Source organism: Lithobates pipiens, unplaced genomic scaffold (genome assembly GCF_037356315.1).
Source record: "Lithobates pipiens isolate NorthernLeopardFrog02 unplaced genomic scaffold, aLitPip1_a1.2 Scaffold_16, whole genome shotgun sequence".
Classification (NCBI taxonomy): domain Eukaryota; kingdom Metazoa; phylum Chordata; class Amphibia; order Anura; family Ranidae; genus Lithobates; species Lithobates pipiens.
In genome coordinates, this window is record NW_027507748.1 from 297,562,079 (window position 1) to 297,579,533 (window position 17,455).

Sequence of the window (17,455 nt, forward strand, 5' to 3'; positions counted from 1 at the left end):
TGTGTGTGTGGGAGGGGTAGTGTGTGTGTGTGTGTGGGGGGGGTAGTGTTTGTGTGTGTGGGAGGGGTAGTGTGTGTGTGGGAGGGGTAGTGTGTGTGTGTGGGAGGGGTAGTGTGTGTGTGTGTGTGGGGGGGGGGTAGTGTTTGTGTGTGTGGGAGGGGTAGTGTGTGTGTGGGAGGGGTAGTGTGTGTGTGGGAGGGGTAGTGTGTGTGTGGGAGGGGTAGTGTGTGTGTGTGTGTGTGTGTGTGGGGGGGGGGTAGTGTTTGTGTGTGTGGGAGGGGTAGTGTGTGTGTGGGGGGTAGTGTGTGTGTGGGGGGTAGTGTGTTTGGGGGGGTAGCGTGTGTGGTAGTGTGTGCCTCGCCTACATTGTCACAATATAAATAGTGTGCATTTGGTCTGACTTTTTTTTTTGTATTTATTTATTTATTTATTTATTTTTGTTTTTCAGAAAACAACATAAACAGAAAATGTAAAGGTATACCCCAGACCCCTTTAAGGAGGAGGCCTTCCTCTCCACATTTCTGGATTTAATTGAGTCGCACAGTAGTCTTTGGGATTCAAAACACCCCCAATATTCTAGCCGTGCTGCCCGGAAGAAGACACTGGAGACAGTTTTGACGTTTGTGAAAACCCGACTCCCCCAGGCAGACACTGACTTTGTGAACGCCAAAATTAAGAACCTGCGTAGCGTGTATAGGCGGGAGCGCAGAAAGATCCTAGAGTCCCAAACATCAGGATCAGCAGCAGGTCAGGTCTATGTACCTAAGCTGTGGTATTATGACAGGCTGCGTTTTCTGGATGACACGTCAGAAGCCAGGCAGTCACTTTCTACTCTTCCGTCTACCCGTCCCTCCACCCTTCCCTCCACCTCAGGTGAGCCATCCCTGGAAGATCCAGACCCTTCCTTGCTGGACGAAGTTGATGCGCCCAGCTGGAGCCAGGTATATTTTAGTTTCTAAAGTTTGGATTGCTCAAATATTAATGATGTAAAGTTCAATGTTTGAATTGCTTCCAAATCTAGGATTTCATCACAAATTAAATTAGATAGAAGGATACAGTAGTTTCCACAAATGTGGCTCAAATCTTGGTGAACTGATGGAAAAATGATGGTGTCAAAATGATAGCCTTTTGTATTTCAAGACAAATGTATTTGCAAGTGAGAACTGTAAAATTGTTAGTGATTGATGATTTCAAAATATAGACATATTTTATTTATTGATTTCTTTGTTTTTTACACAGGATGAGCTCACCCAGGAGGAGGCCGGGACCAGTGGTATGGAGGAGGAGGCCGGGATCAGCCACACACAGGAGCTAGCTGGGCCCAGCAGGAGTCGGACCGAAAGCCAGGTCCCTCCCCTCCGCCTAGCCAGCAAAAGGCCCAGGAGGATGACCCGTACAGAGGAGGAGTCCTTGGCACTTATACGCCAAGCCACCCAAGTTCTGTCCAAACCCCCCAATCCGGAGGAGGCCTATGGCACTTATCTGGCTAGTAAGCTACTCGAAATGGAAAAACCACAGCGCAACTTGTGTGAAGCAATATGTTTTGATGCCATCCAACGGGGTCTGAAGGGTGAGCTCACACCGACCACCAAGCTTTATAACGCAGACCCTACTGCTCCGCCTCCTCCTCCTCCTCCTCCTCCTCCTCCTCCTACTCCTCCTCCTACTCCTCCTACTCCTCCTACCACAAGTCCACCACCAGAGGCACAGCCTCCAGCGACGCGTGGAGGGAAGGCTAGACGGAAGAGTCGCAAGTGACTGCCTGGCTTCAGTCTGCTCTGAAAGAAGACGCAGGCTGTTGTAGTACCACAGTCTGAGGACATAGATCTCATCTGCTGCTGTTCCTGGTCTTTGGTATTCTAGGACCATGTTGTGCTCCCTATTTACATGCTACACAGGTTCGGAATTTTGGTGGCCACTCACTTGATGTGTGCCTGGGGGACAAAAGGCTTCACAAACGTCAAAATTGTCTCCAGTGTTGCCTCCCTCTTGATTTAGTTTTGTTCTGAGGAAAAAGAAAAATTTATTATTTCAAAAAAATATTGTATGTTTTTTTTTTTTTTTTTTTTTAATTTTGGCTTAAAAAACAAAGTTTATTTGTGAGTAGGCAGATACATGTCAAAAGACTCTGGGGGTTATTTACAAAACACACGTTCATGTAAATATGCTAACTTCAAGTGCAATTTTTGAAAGCACTGCAAGTGCACTTGGAAGTGCAGTCGCTGTAAATTTGAGGCTTAACATTTGAAATGAGGGGAAGCTCTGCTGATTTTGAACATGCAATCATGTGTAAGCTAAAATGCTGGTTTGGGTATCTATCTATCTATCTATCTATCTATCTATCTATCTATCTATCTATCTATCTATCTATCTATCTATCTCTACTTGCATAGTCCTGCTTGGCCAAAAAAAATGCAAGTCCATCTTGTTTCAACCCCCCCCACAAAAAAAATAAAATGACAATAGTAGTTCCAAAAATATATAGTAATAGATAAATTCTATATTTTTATTTTTTTTTTTAGATATATATCTATATATATAGATATCTATCTATATATATCTATATATCTATATATATATATAGATATATATATATATATATATATATATATATATATATATATATATTTTTTTTTCTATAATTGGAAGATTAATCATAGGATGAGGATGAGGATGAGGATGAGGATGAATAAAAACATGTGGTATAACTCTGTGTGAATATAAGCAGCAAAGCTACTTCACTTTTCTTGCATTACGAAGAAGAAAAGAACGGGCTATATTAAAAAACCACAAAATTAGCAGCATGACGAATATGCTAGCTTCAATACGAACACTAGTTTTACAAGACCGAGCGCTTCCGCCCTGTCCGCCCTGTAAATCCTTTCTGGGCATGCGCGAAACTTAGTCTGTCGAACGAGCCTACACACGAGCGGACTGTCTGCTGAAACCAAGTTTCAGCGGACTGTCTTACGGAAATTCCGAAAAACTTTGTTCGTCAGACTGTCCGCTGAAACAGTCCGCTGAAGCCCACACACGAGCGGACTGTCCGCTGAAACACTGTTCAGCGGACAAAGTTGGGCGAACAGTCCGCCCGTGTGTACGCGGCCTCATCTGCAACTTTTCACAGATGCATTTGGGGGCATGGGTTTTTGGGCATATTTTCAAAGACAGTGGTGCCAATGTCACTGGCTGAACTGTGTAGTGGGCGGCAAAGGGCCTTACCAAGAATTTAGCAATTCTGGGATTCTTTCCTTTAGCGATAGCAGTTGTAGTTTGGAGTTCCCTGTTGGCAAAAAAAATCATGATTTTTCCTTCTGACAACATGGCTGTAGTTTCAGCTGTAAATAGACTTACAGAACACTCTCGGCCAGTAGTGAATTTTATTAGTTTTTTTTTGTTACATTATTTACAAAACAATATTCAGTTCCAAGATTTGCGTGTATCTGTATTTGAAAATGGAACTAGCTTTCAATTTCAGCTGGAGCATTTTTGTGAACTGGTTGACAGTGTTTCCAGTTCTAGAATTTCAGTGGAGGATTGCTTCAGACAATTGGCAGCTTGTGGTTGAATGAGATCTGATGATCTGGTTTTTTTTTTTTTTTTTGGTACAATATACTTTATATAGTTCAACCTTTCAAAAAAATACATATTTGATCATAGAAATGCAACGTGAAGGGCAGCCGGAGCACATGGTGGTGTGAGAGGAGAGCTCCGTCACAGCAGACTTCACACAGCGGCTCACAGCGAACCTGCATGCCCACATTCGGTATCCTCTGGTAGGGGAATACCTCAGGCACACACCGGTAGCCATGAATAAGCGAAAGGAGCGAGAGGGGCCACGTAGGCTGACCGACTTCTTCCCGCCAGCGATGAGCAGAGAGGCCCAAGATGGCGCCCGCGAAGCACACAGTGCAGCGGCCTCCCCGGGACATGCTGCCCACGCAGACCGACCGGACCTGCGTGAGTCTCATCCCTCGCTCTCCCCGATGCCCCCCTCCCCATCCATAAGCCCAGTTAAGCAAAAACAAAGGCTGGGGGAGAAGGGGGACACCCAGACAGACACAGAAGTTGAAGGGGAAGATATGGAGGATTCATCTCTAGCTACACAGCAGTTAGATGCCTTCCCCACATCAGGGCAGCCCATCTTGGACACCACTATGAAAGAAATGTTACAGATTCTAAGGGGGGCCCTGCAACATGATATGGCTACGTTTGTACGCTCCACTAAGACAGAACTGTCAGCAGTCAAAGAGAGAGTAACATATGTGGAAAGTAAAATGGAGGAATTCACATTAGCACACAATGAACTGGTTGATGCTCACTTTGATGTTGAGAATGAAATTAAAGCTATGCGCCTCAAAATGACGGATATTGAAGATAGGGCACGCAGAAACAACGTGAAATTCAGAGGAGTCCCAGAGACTGTTAAACCATCTGACCTTACTGCCTATCTTCAAAAGCTTTTGGTTGCCGCCCTGCCAGAGTTGGGGCCGGCAGATCTTATTATTGACCGAGCGCACAGACTGCCCAAACCCTCCTTTTTATCCGAGCAGGTCCCCAGAGATGTAATCGCACAAATCCACTTCTTCCATGTAAAGGATCAACTAATGCGATTCGCTAGACAACACCCGTCTCTCCCGGACCCCTTCACAGGGATTGCTCTCTATGCAGATCTATCGCAAGCTACACTCGCGGCTAGGCACAACCTAGTCCCCATCACCAAGATTTTGCGTAATCATAAAATTTTGTACAAGTGGGGCTTCCCAGCTAAACTTATTTTGGAAATGCATAATGAAACACATGTGATTGCTTCCATAGAGAAAGGTATGGATCTTCTCAGAAAATGGCGCCCCCTCCCTACCAATGGAGAAGCGGCGGACCCGGATCCCCTTCATGACAGAAGGAACTATCATCGACTCAATAGAAGAAACAGATAAGTACAAGTTTGGCATCATAGTGATATGCTGTTGAGACTCCTTCTCGCGCCACTCTCTTGCCCCTTATACAGGCTATCGCCCAAGTGCCTACGCTGATGCAGTTACCTAGTCAGGCATCGGTTCACTTAAGCACCCGCTGAATGGCTACTTTTGTTCGTTTCTTTCCCCCCTTCTATAATTGCAGGATGAATCCTGTATCCAGTTCACTGGACCTTCCTATGATTGTTCTCCCCAAGTTAATTGTTGACCGCCTGAGGTCCGACTCCCTGTTTCAAACTCCCCAACCATATCTGTCAGTGACATTGACACGTACTACTCCTCTGAGCGTTACTACCAAATCTTTGGCTCTACTCCTACCATTTACACTTGGATGGCAACGAATAGCCCTACTGCTTTGGAATGAACATTAAAATTATGTCTCACAATGTGAGAGGCCTTAACAGCCCCCATAAACGTAGAACACTCTGGAAATCTGCTATCGACATGCACTGCGATATTCTTTGCATACAAGAAACTCACTTCCCCAGTGCTAACCCACCTAGATACACACATAGCAAATTCCCCCATGTATTTACTGCTAATGACCTGAAGAAAAAAAATGGTGTATTAATCGCTGTGAAGGACACTGTCACTTTTTCTTTGTTGCAAGAATACATTGACCCCCGTGGTCGGTATATTATATTGATTGCTGAAATTAATCACTCTGTATATACGCTGGTAAATCTATATGCTCCAAATGTCAGATCTGCACGCTTTGTCCGCAAAGTCGTGCAAAAGGCGAAATCTCTGCAAAAGGGTAGCCTAATATTATGTGGTGATTTTAATATAGTACTGAATGCTGATCTTGACTCCTCCTCTGTGGCCCTCAGGCAGCGTCCCTGTCTAGACAGCTTTTGCCATGAAGAAAGACTTTCTGACCCTTGGCGCTGCACCAGGGCCACAGAGAGGGACTACACGTATTACTCTGCAATGCATAACAGCTACTCGAGGATTGATTATTTTCTCTCGGATATGCATGTATTACAAAATGTGGTTAGATCGGATGTCCACAGCATCACCTGGTCAGACCATGCACCTGTGACACTTGAGGTTGTGGACTTTAATAAGACTACTAGCAGACCACTCTGGCGTAACAATACCTTTCTCCTGTCTCGCCCCATTATTAGGGACGAGATAGAAGCAAAGGTCAAGGAGTTCTTCCAATTAAATGATACTGAGGAGTCCTCCCCAGCCATGGTATGGTGCACTCACAAGGCCTTCACCCGAGGTGTCCCCATACAGATAGCTTCGAGGGAACGCAAAAAGAAAACCCACCGCATAACACAGCTCCATAATAAAATTGCTGAATTGGAGAATCTACACAAAAACCCGACTCTCACTTCCCCCACCCTACTCCAACAGCTCACTCAATGTCGTGAAGATCTACGACAAGAGATTAAAGTTGACCACGACTTATACTTTAAAAGACTGAAACTATCCTATTATTCACAAAATAATAAGGCAAGTAAGCTACTGGCTTCTCAACTTAAAAAAAGACAGGCTAAAACGAATCTACCATTCATCAAGCACCATAACTCACAACAGATTTTTCGCAATCCTAAAGACATAGCGAACGCCTTTAAAGATTACTACCACTCATTATATAACCTTGACCAGGACCCTGACACTCACCAGCCCTCTGACACAGAAATTGATCATTTCCTTCATAATCTGAAATTGCCAAAAATAGATACCCCCACACTGCTTGCTTTAAACTCCCCCATTACCTGTGAGGAAGTGACCGCAGTAATCAAAACGTTGCCCATGCATAAATCCCCAGGGGCGGACGGCTTCTCGGCCGAATACTATAAAGCACTTACGACTACTCTGACCCCCAAACTAGCGACTGTCTTCAACTCTGCTATGTCCACAGGCTCCTTTCCCAAGGAAATGCTACAAGCTCATAGTTACGATCCCGAAACCAGGCAAAGACAACTCCCTCCCCCAGAACTTTAGGCCAATCTCACTCTTGAACTCCGATTTAAAAATATATGCTAAAGTACTAGCAAATAGACTGATGAATGTTACCCCTACCCTCCTAGGTTTAGATCAAGTAGGCTTTGTTAAAGGCAGGCAAGCACCAGATGGGACAAGACGTATGATCGACCTCCTACGATACACTGAAGTTAACAACCTCCCTAGCGTATTTCTAGCCATAGACGCAGAAAAGGCCTTTGATAGGGTAAACTGGCCATATCTATCTAAGACCCTACAGAAATTTGGGCTATCAGGCCAAATTCACACAGCTATTATGTCCTTGTACTCCCATCCATCAGCAAGAGTTTATAACTCAGGCCTTCTCTCTGACCCCTTTAATCTCACTAATGGCACAAGACAAGGGTGCCCACTGTCCCCCATAATTTTCTCGCTTGTCATAGAACCATTAGCGGAGAGTATCAGGAGCGCGGCAACTGTAAAAGGAATTAAGATAGGTGCAGAAACCCATAAAATAGGACTATTTGCTGATGACTTCATTCTCACTGTCACAGACCCTGTCACATCCCTTACTGCAGTTCAAAATCTGATAAGTAACTTTGGGAAAGTATCCTTTTATAAGGTTAATACTAATAAATGCTATGCACTGGGTCTGCACTTATCATCGGTTACCCAAAACAACCTAAAAAATATTTTCCCGTGTAACTGGAACCCTCTCTCGATCACATATTTAGGTGTACAGCTTTCCCCCTCCGCTTCTGACACATACCTTCACAACTACCCTCCCTTGCTGAATAAACTAGCTGACGAAATGAACCACATAGCTAAATTACATCTCTCCTGGGTGGGAAGAATAGCGGCCTATCAAATGCAAATATTGCCTAAACTACTATACCATTTCAGGACGTTGCCAATCCCTATACCCTACAAGTTCTTTGCTCAACTAGCCAAACATTTAAACAAATTCATATGGGCAGGTAAAAAACCTAGAATAGCCTTAGCAAAACTTTACAAGCCTAAGTACCTTGGTGGAATGGGACTCCCTAACGCACATGATTACTATCATGCAGCTATATTGGACCAAATGAAATACTGGTTCTCCTGTCAATCCGACAATAAATGGTCGGACATAGAACGTACTGTCACCCCTGGGCACGATCTTCCAGCTCTAGCTATGGCGGCTAGTATTCACCACAAACCAACTACCCCCAACTACCCCACTGTACAAGCCACGCTTAAGGCATGGTCGGGCCTGACTCAAAGGAAAATCACTGACATACCGATGAGCAAACTACAAATTCCCTTAGCAAGCTACCAATACCTCATACCCAATTTCTCAACACATCACTGGAAACAATCAGGCAATCACTTTCTTGCACCCCTTGACGGGCAAAGAGATTTAGCAGACCTATATAGGCTATACCAAATTAAGCATCATAATGTGTCCAATGCTACTAATCCGATAGAAATTCTGCAAGCACTGTGGGATTTCCTCCTAAACAAACGCTCTAACTGCAGAAAGGTGATTTCGCTTTTTTATAGACTAGCAAACCCTCTATACCTGAACTCCAAATTGCCCTGCATGTTGCATTGGGAAAGAGAACTGGGGAAGGAATACTCATTCTCGCAATGGCATATGGCACTAAAATATAGTGGGAAATCCTCTGCCTGTATAGATCATTGGGATAATGCCCAAAAAATACTCCACCGATGGTATCTAACTCCACTACGCATCCATAAAATGCACACAGACACAACCCCTCTGTGCTGGAGGAATTGCCAGCACACTGGGAATCTTCTCCATACATTATGGAGCTGTGAAATTATCACCCCATATTGGAAGAAAGTAGAATCCCTGATCAGAGACATCACACAATCCAGGTGTAATCTCGACCCAGGTTTGGCACTCCTCAGCCTTTCAATAGAACAATTCCCCCCACTGCTGCGAAAAATTGTGATTAATATCCTTTATGCTGCCAGAATTTCGCTGACAAGACAATGGAAATCCCCCACACCCCCTTCCTTAGAGGAGGTAATAACCAGAGTAAACAATATATACCTCATGGAAAAACTGTTAGCATACAAAGAAGGAAGAACTCCGGGTTTCCATACATACTGGGAGACCTGGGACTCTTCCAAATACGCCTCTCCGCATTTGTGATCTAGGTCAAAGATATACATGTTGAACCATATCTTGGAACTAAGTTGCCATAATTCGGAACACGTTACATCCAGTTGCAGTGTAAGTAGAGGTAATGTCACCCGTTCTAACCCAGGGGTAGTGCCCAAAGATGAAACTGTATCTTTGTTGTATTGAAGTTTCTTGTTTACTGTTTTCCCTATGCGTTATGAACAAGTTTTGCTGTAATAAGAAATAAATCTAATGAGATGCATACTTACCTGAGCCATCGACCTTGACCCTCAGTAAGGTCAAAGGGAACTACTTTTCAGATAATCCTACTCCAGTGCTAAGCCTGCTCACAGTGTGTACCCATATGGGGTGACAGGCTGGGCCTCCTAGTAGGCCATTTGAGGTTTTAATCCTATAATAGCTCTAATAGGATACTGCAGTTTCATTTCTTGTGAGTATGCGGATGTTTCATACTTGTACCATGTACATTTTTGGTAAAGAAAAAAAAAAGAAATGCAACGTGAATTAACACATTTTTTTTTGGTATCTGAACCAACACAATAAAAACATCTTTTTTGAATTTTGGCTATAACCTTATCATGACTTAAGGACCTAAAATAATTCTATACAAAAAGAAATACATTTTAGAGCATTTTTCCTGTAAGCTTGAGAATCCAGTCTCCTGATTGCCATAATATCCAAGTGTGTTGGGCCACTGCCACAGTTATTCTATATAAACCCATGTGAAACAATCAGCAGTAGGAATATGTTTCCCATCCCACATGCTGGATGTTCTAATTTGTTACTCAGCCAGAGAAACTGGTGATTGGGTTTTGAAGCATGTAAAGCGAGACAAAAAAAGTTACCTCCGAATAAAAAAAAAAAAAAAAAGTGAGAAAATATAAAGGAAGCACACATTAGGTTTCTACCACGCCAGTCCTTTTGGCCATTTTGACTTTCCTTTCTTTGTAGTACGCTCTGTCTTAAGTTTCTTTCTTTGTCTCTGATTCATCCATACAGGATATTGGCCGTGCTGGTCTAGTAGGCTCTTCTTGTTATGTTTTAGATCGGTGTCCATTTTCATGGTGGAGGCACCTTCCATTGCATCAAGTTCCATTTTATTTTCATCCTTCAACTTTTTAGACGTTACAACAGTTGCTATTTCTTTTATGTCATCCATCAATGCATCCGTGTTTGCTTTTGCCACAACATTTTTTAGGCGGGCAAGTTCCTTTGGAGCATTCTTCTTCCTCTTCTCTGCCCTCATTTTCCTCTTCCATTTGCTTCTTAGACTTTTGGCCATTTTATTTTCCGTCCAGCACACGAGAGCCCACGTTGTACCTGATGATTTGTTTTTGATGGATTTGTTTAATTCCCTTTTTTTTTTATCTAGGGTGGATAAGGCTGCACTTTCCTTTCTGTTCAAATTGCAAGGTTGGCCTGACAATACAAAGGAATTACTGATGCAGCAATTCGCAAAAATTTGTAGAAGGGGCAAGTGCTCAGTGGACAGGAGGAGGCCTTTAACCTTTTGCTTGCTTGAAGTTTTGTTCCATGAATTACATGCTGTCTGTCAAGACAAGTAAGAGAGATGTCTTTTCTGGTTGGCCTTTGCTTTTGCCTTTTATGGAGCTTTTATAATGGAATACTGCACCTGACTTTCCTGAAGCTCATCATTTCTGCCATTTCAGCTCCACCCCTCTGACCCTTATAGGACAGCCCTCTGCTATAATAAAAGGAGGGCTTCCCTATACCCCCTTGTTCTTTTTTTGTCCTCGCTCCAGGGACAGCTCTCTTGCTAATTAGAATATTTAAGACCCCCTAACTCTCCTGCCTGGTCTAGCCTCACCAGGTAGAAGGCTCCCGGATGGAGATAAATCCTCTCCTGCAGGAGAATCCTTTGCCCAGATGGATTTGGCAGCATAAATGGTGCTAGCAGTGGTCTAAGGTAAGCGGGGATATGGCATATCCCCTCCGGTTCTCTCCTCTCCTGGTAGGGCGGTGGCAGGTTTCTAGGTCCAGGCGGAATGTATTCTTGGGTCTGTTCCCTGTCCTGCCCTGTTCCAAAATGGTGGGGGTGATGTTTCCCGGGGATGTCACTTCCGGCGGGTGGAGTCCATTCTAGGTGGATGGCTTGTAGTGGGCTCCGCCCTAGGGGAGTTTTTTTTGTGTGAAATAGGAAGCAGCCCAGCTTTCCCATGGGGGGTTGCTGGACATCAGCCTTACACAAGTAAGATGTTCAGTAGCATGTGGCTGTCTGGCTTAGGGGAAAGGCAGAGCATGGGGGGGATTAAAGGTAAGTGGCGTTGCGCTCCTAGAAAGTTGTTACGAGTTGAGGCTAAGCAGATGCTGGTTTAAGAAAATATTAGCTTAACAAAGATGGGTATTAATGTAGCGTAATTATCATGTATCCAAATATCAATGGGTCCAGATATATTACTGTCTGTTTTCAATGAGGTATTAAAACCAGATCAAATCTAATAAAAAACAGTAAGATTGATATGAAATCCAAAGGTATATAAAAAAGATATGACTAGACAGTAATTCTGTGCAAATCAACAAAAATATATAGATATAAGTCAGTGCCACTAATTAATGTGCAAATAAGCAAACAAGTGCAAATAAGCAAATATCTGGCAAAGATGTGAAAAATATGCAAAGTGAATACGGTAAATAAATACATAAATAAAATCCAAATTGGAGTGTGGAGTTCATATAAGGTCCACTGTGCAAAATAGTACAAGTGTGACAGTGTTTTCCAAGGACACTGAGTGATATTGTAGTACTCTTCAGTGACAGTGTGACTTTTTTTTTTAAATGTGGCAAAAATCTTCAGTGTTACAGACACTCGTGGCTGTGCTAATTCATTACCTTACTGCTGTAAGATAAACAGCATGTAGAAGAGGAAGGGGGGGTTTAGGCTCCTTCAGAATATGGTGTTCCTACACGTCCCTATTGGGTATGCAGCAAAGCCTGGGGGGGGGGTCCTTTCGTTCTTTTTCCGCTGAATCGATCTCATATATTCAGTATAACAGGGTATAAAAAAGGGGATAGAGAGCCTACCATGGTGTAGTATTTTTCAATCAAATGAAGTTTATTAAGTAAAAATGATTGATAACTCACATTTCCATATGTAGGTCGCACAGTGTAAAAACGAGCACCAAGCTCGTACCTGACCGTCTCTTCCGGTGTCTGTATGCCTCTGTATCCTACACGTTACGTGATCCCCCAAGAAAGAAAGAGTAAACAGCAGTCCTCTTGTCCCAAAGGGAGATCGATGCGACACTTCCGAGAGTGAAGGTCTTATCAACCAGGAAGAGAAGCCCTGGAGAGGTTCACAGGCAGTGAATAAGGGGTGAATAAGGGGCAGAAGCCCAAGTTTACCCAGTGTGCGAAGGCTGCAGAGAGATCCTTCTGAAGGTCAGCCCGCCCAGGTTCCACATCTGGGAGCAAGGTTGTCTCACTTTTCTTGAATTCAGGACCCTTGGGTTTTTTCAGTAATAAAAAATGTTGCTCCCACTCCAAGATATCTGTTGGAGTGGGAGCAACATCCTCTGGGGAACCATTTTGTAAGAACTCACGTGCCCTCCATGGAAATGGAGATCTACTGTCACGCACCAGGTTTTGGAGCCCAGAATGCAGGGAGCGGCCTCTCGTAAGAATCTGGCTCGAGAACCCCTGGTAGTGGAGACAGGGACTCAAGAGTTCAGAGGGGCACAAGTGCCTGAGGGAGGGCAGGTGTGGGGCTAGTCCGGACCTCTGGAGTAGCTGAAGAGAGGCAAGGAGGAACAGAAAGCTGGAACTGGTGACTGGAACACTGCAGACAGCTGGGAGGAGTTCTGTAGTGCAGCAGGATCTGCAGGCTGGGAAGAGGTGCACAGGAATCTGGCAGGAACACTGGAGCAGCGGTGGTAAGGAGGTGCCTGAGCTTGGTAGGAACTCTGAAATAGCTGGCAGCGTGGAGGTGTCCTGTAGTACAGCAGGAGGGCTGGATCGGCAGGCTGCAGAAAGGTGCTCTGAGGTCAAGCAGGAACACAGGCAGAGTCAGACAGGCCGGGTCAACACTAGCGGCAAATCAGGTACCAAATAGAAGCAGGAGGGTAGTCAAGGTACAGGCCGGGTCGATAACAGGTGGGCAGCGGTCAATCCAAAGGAAATGGCTGGGGTTGGAGGCAGGCAGCAAACAGACGTCGTCAGGAACAGGCCGGTTAGACAGGAATCAAGTCAACTGGTAACAGGTAGCAGAGTCACAGGAAACACTGTTGACTGGACAGCAAGGAGGCACAGTGACAGATTCCCTTAAATAGTCCTCTGGGTGCCAAGAACAGTCGCACTGCGTGTCTGCGCGCACCCGCGCACGTCTGCGCGCGCTTGTTCGCGACAAATGGCGCACCTGCGTGCACACTATCGCGCACCCGTGTGCGCCCGTTCGTGCGCGCCGTTCGTGCTATCGTGCACCCGGATGCGCCGGTTAGCTCTTCAGAAAGGGATTCTTCCACGTACCACCGTATCACCGGGACATCCTTCTTGACATCTACGCTCAAGATCTTTTGAAGGCAGGGGCAATTTTTCCAGTGCCAAAAGACCAGAGAAGAAAAGGGTTTTATTCTCCAATGTTTTCAGTGAAAAAAAGCCACAGGGAAGTTCAGGCCAGTACTGGATCTGAGATATTTAAACTCATTGATAAAGCTGGAAAGTTTTCTGACTGAGTCTCTTTGAACCATTATGTCAGTAATTCAACCATTAGATCGGAAGCTTTCCATAGACTTGTCAGATGTGTATCTGCATGTCCCAATACATGCATCTTATCATCAGTTCCTCAGATTTGCAATTCAAGATGCTCAATAACAATTTGTTTGTCTTCTGTTCTGACTCAGTTATGAGCCTCGGACATTCTCGAAGCGCCTTCTGGCAGTGGTTGCTCTTCTCTGATTAGAGAACACGAGGATATTCCATTACCTCGACTATGTCCTCCTGCTGGCAGAATCCAATCAAACCTTGTTATCTCACTGAAGAACAAGAACACTGGAAGTGCCTCAAACCTTTGGTTGGCTGATTAACTCCAGCAAAAGTCAACTGGTTCCCTCAAAGAGGTTGGCGTATCTAGGACTACAATTCAACATCAAGATTGGGAGGGTGTTCTTGCCGAGGAAAAAGATTTTTAATCTTAATCTCAACAGTCAGAGCTCTAAAGAAGAGTCCGTCAGTTTCAGCAAGACATTATATGAGAATCTTGGACCTAATGAACACAGGCGCAGGCTAGCCCAGATGGGCATAACAGACAGAGTGCAGAAGACATTACTGAAGGCTCAGAAAATATCCTCAAATGCTATATGCTATTTTATAGGGATTAGCCGAACACCCCCGGTTCGGTTCGCAGCAGAACATGCGAACAGGCAAAAAATTTGTTCGAACATGCAAACGCCGTTAAAGTCTATGGGACGCGAACATGAATAATCAAAAGTGATAATTTTAAAGGCTTATATGCAAGTTATTGTCATAAAAAGTGTTTAGGGACCCGGGTTCTGCCCCAGGGGACATGTATCAATGGAAAAAAATGTTTTAAAAATGGCAGTTTTTTTCAGGTGCAGTGGTTTTAATAATGCTTAAAGTGAAACAATAAAAGTGAAATATTCCTTTAAATTTCGTACCTGGGGGGTGTCTATAGTATGCCTGTAAAGTGGCGCATGTTTCCCGTGTTTAGAACAGTCCGAGAGCAAAATTACATTTCTAAAGGAAAAGAAGTCATTTAAAACTACTTGCAGCTATAATGAATACACATAAAAGTCATAAAAAAAACGGCATGGGATTCCCCCACAGTCCATTACCAGACCCTTTGGGTCTGGTATGAATATTAAGGGAAACCCTGAACCAAAATTTTAAAATAAAATGGCGTGTGGGTCTCCCTCAAAATCCATACCAGACCCTTCAGGTCTGGCATGGATTTTAAGGAGAACCCTGTGCCAAAATGTAAAAAACAAATGGCATGGGGCCCCCCAGAAATCCATACCAGACCCTTATTTATCCAAGCACACAACCTGGCAGGCCGCAGGAAAAGAGGGGAGAGAGCGCCTCCCTCCTGAACCGTACCTGGCCATATGCCCTCAAAATGGGGAGGGTGCTTTGGGGTAGCAGCACCCCCTAAGCACCTTGTCCTCATGTTGATGGGGACAAGGGCCTCATCCCTACAACCCTTCCCAGTTGTAGGGGTCTGTAGGCGGGGGGCTTCTCGGAATCTGGAAACAAGGGAGCTTTCTTTTGGTGGTATTTGATCACCTCTGCGTTTTTTATTTTTTGCGCTATAACCAAAAAAAGAGCAACCATTTTGAAAAAATATTATATTTTTTACTTTGTGATATAATATATATATATATATATATATATATATATATATATATATATATATATATATATATATATATATATAAGAAAATGTATAAAAACTATTTTTTTCATCAGTTTAGGCCAATGTGTATTCTTCTACACATTTTTGGTAAAAAAAATCCCAATAAGCGTATAATGATATATCAGGTGAATGAGGTTTTTTTGTTCCCTGATATAGGGTCTGTTATGGATTTCAGGTGGGACCCCATGCTTCTATTTGTTTTGCATGGGGTTCCTCCCTAAAATCCATAACAGAATTAAAGGATCTCATATGGAATTTGGGAGGGAATCTCAATCTTTTTTTTTTTTTTTTGAGTGGGGTCCCCCTTGACATTCATACCAGACCCTCTTTAAGTATAAGGGTCTCGTGTGTTTTTTAGGTAGAACCTTTTTATTTTTTTGCAAGGGGTACAACCTTAACATCCATACTAGATCCTCATCTAGGATGAAGGCCTGGTAAACAGTAGATAAAGGGAAACCCCAGTTCATTTATGAACATTGTCTGGAAACTGTTATCTATCAGTAATTTAAACTGCATTGTTTTCATTGTAAATGAAATGTTTTGCTTTAGCAAATTGTATACATTGTACAATGTTCCACTTCATAGACAAGTTCAGGGCATCCCCCAAGCAGGTTATTTAAAGGCATTGGAATTTTTAGTGTTTCACTTAAGTTAGTGTTACAATCACTGCTCCCTGCCACATAGATTTTTTTTTTTTTTTTTTTGGTACATGGTCCCCAGGGCACTGCCCAGCTCCCTATGCCCTTTGTTTGACATTCCCCTGTTTAATAACCTAGTAAATGACCATTGCTGATTTCTAAGAGTTGGCTTTTATTGATTTCAATAGGTTTTGGATTCAGCATCCAATTGTAAAAACATTTTGCCAAATGTACTCCCAAATCAAACCCAGTGTAGACCAAAAGGGGTAAGATGCAAAAAAAATAATAATAAATAAACGAAAAAGTAAAAATGTTTTATTTGTTTATTTACTTTTAGGGGAGAGCTTCAGGTCCTGTTTGACCATGTGTTGGATCCAAACCCAGGTCATAGGGAACTAAATGGCCAATTGTTTTGACAAAAGGTGTAATTTAAAGAAAATTATTCAGTACCTACAATTGAAAACACATACAAATTTCAGGCTGAAATTTCCTTTGTTAACCTCTAAAATCACTGTATGTATTATATGTGCAGATTTGTATATGTATTGGAGCAAACAAGCCTTTACTTTTATAAAATTGTCTGTTTTAGATAACTGTAAAAAACAAAAAACAACAGACCTCAGCAGTTTTAATCACAAACCAGCAAGAAGGAGAGCAATTCTATCGCCTGCACCATGGTAACATGCATCAAGGGATAACTTGCACCTGTTTTAACACACAGCTTAAATGGAAGCAAGAAAAATCTACAGCTGAATAGGGAAAAATCAATTTATTCAATTACACTCCACACTTTTAAGGATCATTTTTATTTAAACACTGGATTCTATCAGCTTGTACCCACTCCACTTTCTGTATTTTAGTATTAATCATCTTACTGGTATTTGACAAAGCCTTCCTCCAAGACTGCACAACCAGGGGGATAGAATTCATTCATTCCACTTATGCCAAGATGTTCACAAAGAGCTATGAGGCTGTCATAATCCCTATACTAATCAGATGTACTGATAAAAAGATTTATCTATTATATTTTCATTATTTGAAAGCAGAATAAAAATAATTGTAATAACTTTTATGTATCATCAATAGTAATGATTTTAATTTGCATTTTATTTCTCAGAATAAGGCATGCCTGCTGGTTTCCTGGATTTATTTTTAAAGAAATAAAATGTATGGTGGTTTTTAGTACTCAGCAGGAATTCAGTTAAGGAATGTCCGGCAAAGAAAAATAATTGATAGATAGCGGGTATATTCAACAGATTTAAATGAAAAAATAAATTTTCATTGACTATAATTGATTACAAATGACCAACTTGTAACATAAAAAAGTGGTTTATTGTAAAACAGTCATTTTTAAGTGAGCAAAGTATGT

At 42.9% G+C, this 17,455-nt stretch overlaps 1 pseudogene; it reads right to left on the bottom strand.

The window, feature by feature from the left end:
• Positions 1-9,967: 9,967 nt before the first annotated feature.
• Positions 9,968-10,345, bottom strand: LOC143984147 (protein LLP homolog pseudogene; annotated as a pseudogene).
• Between the last annotated feature and the right edge of the window lie 7,110 nt (positions 10,346-17,455).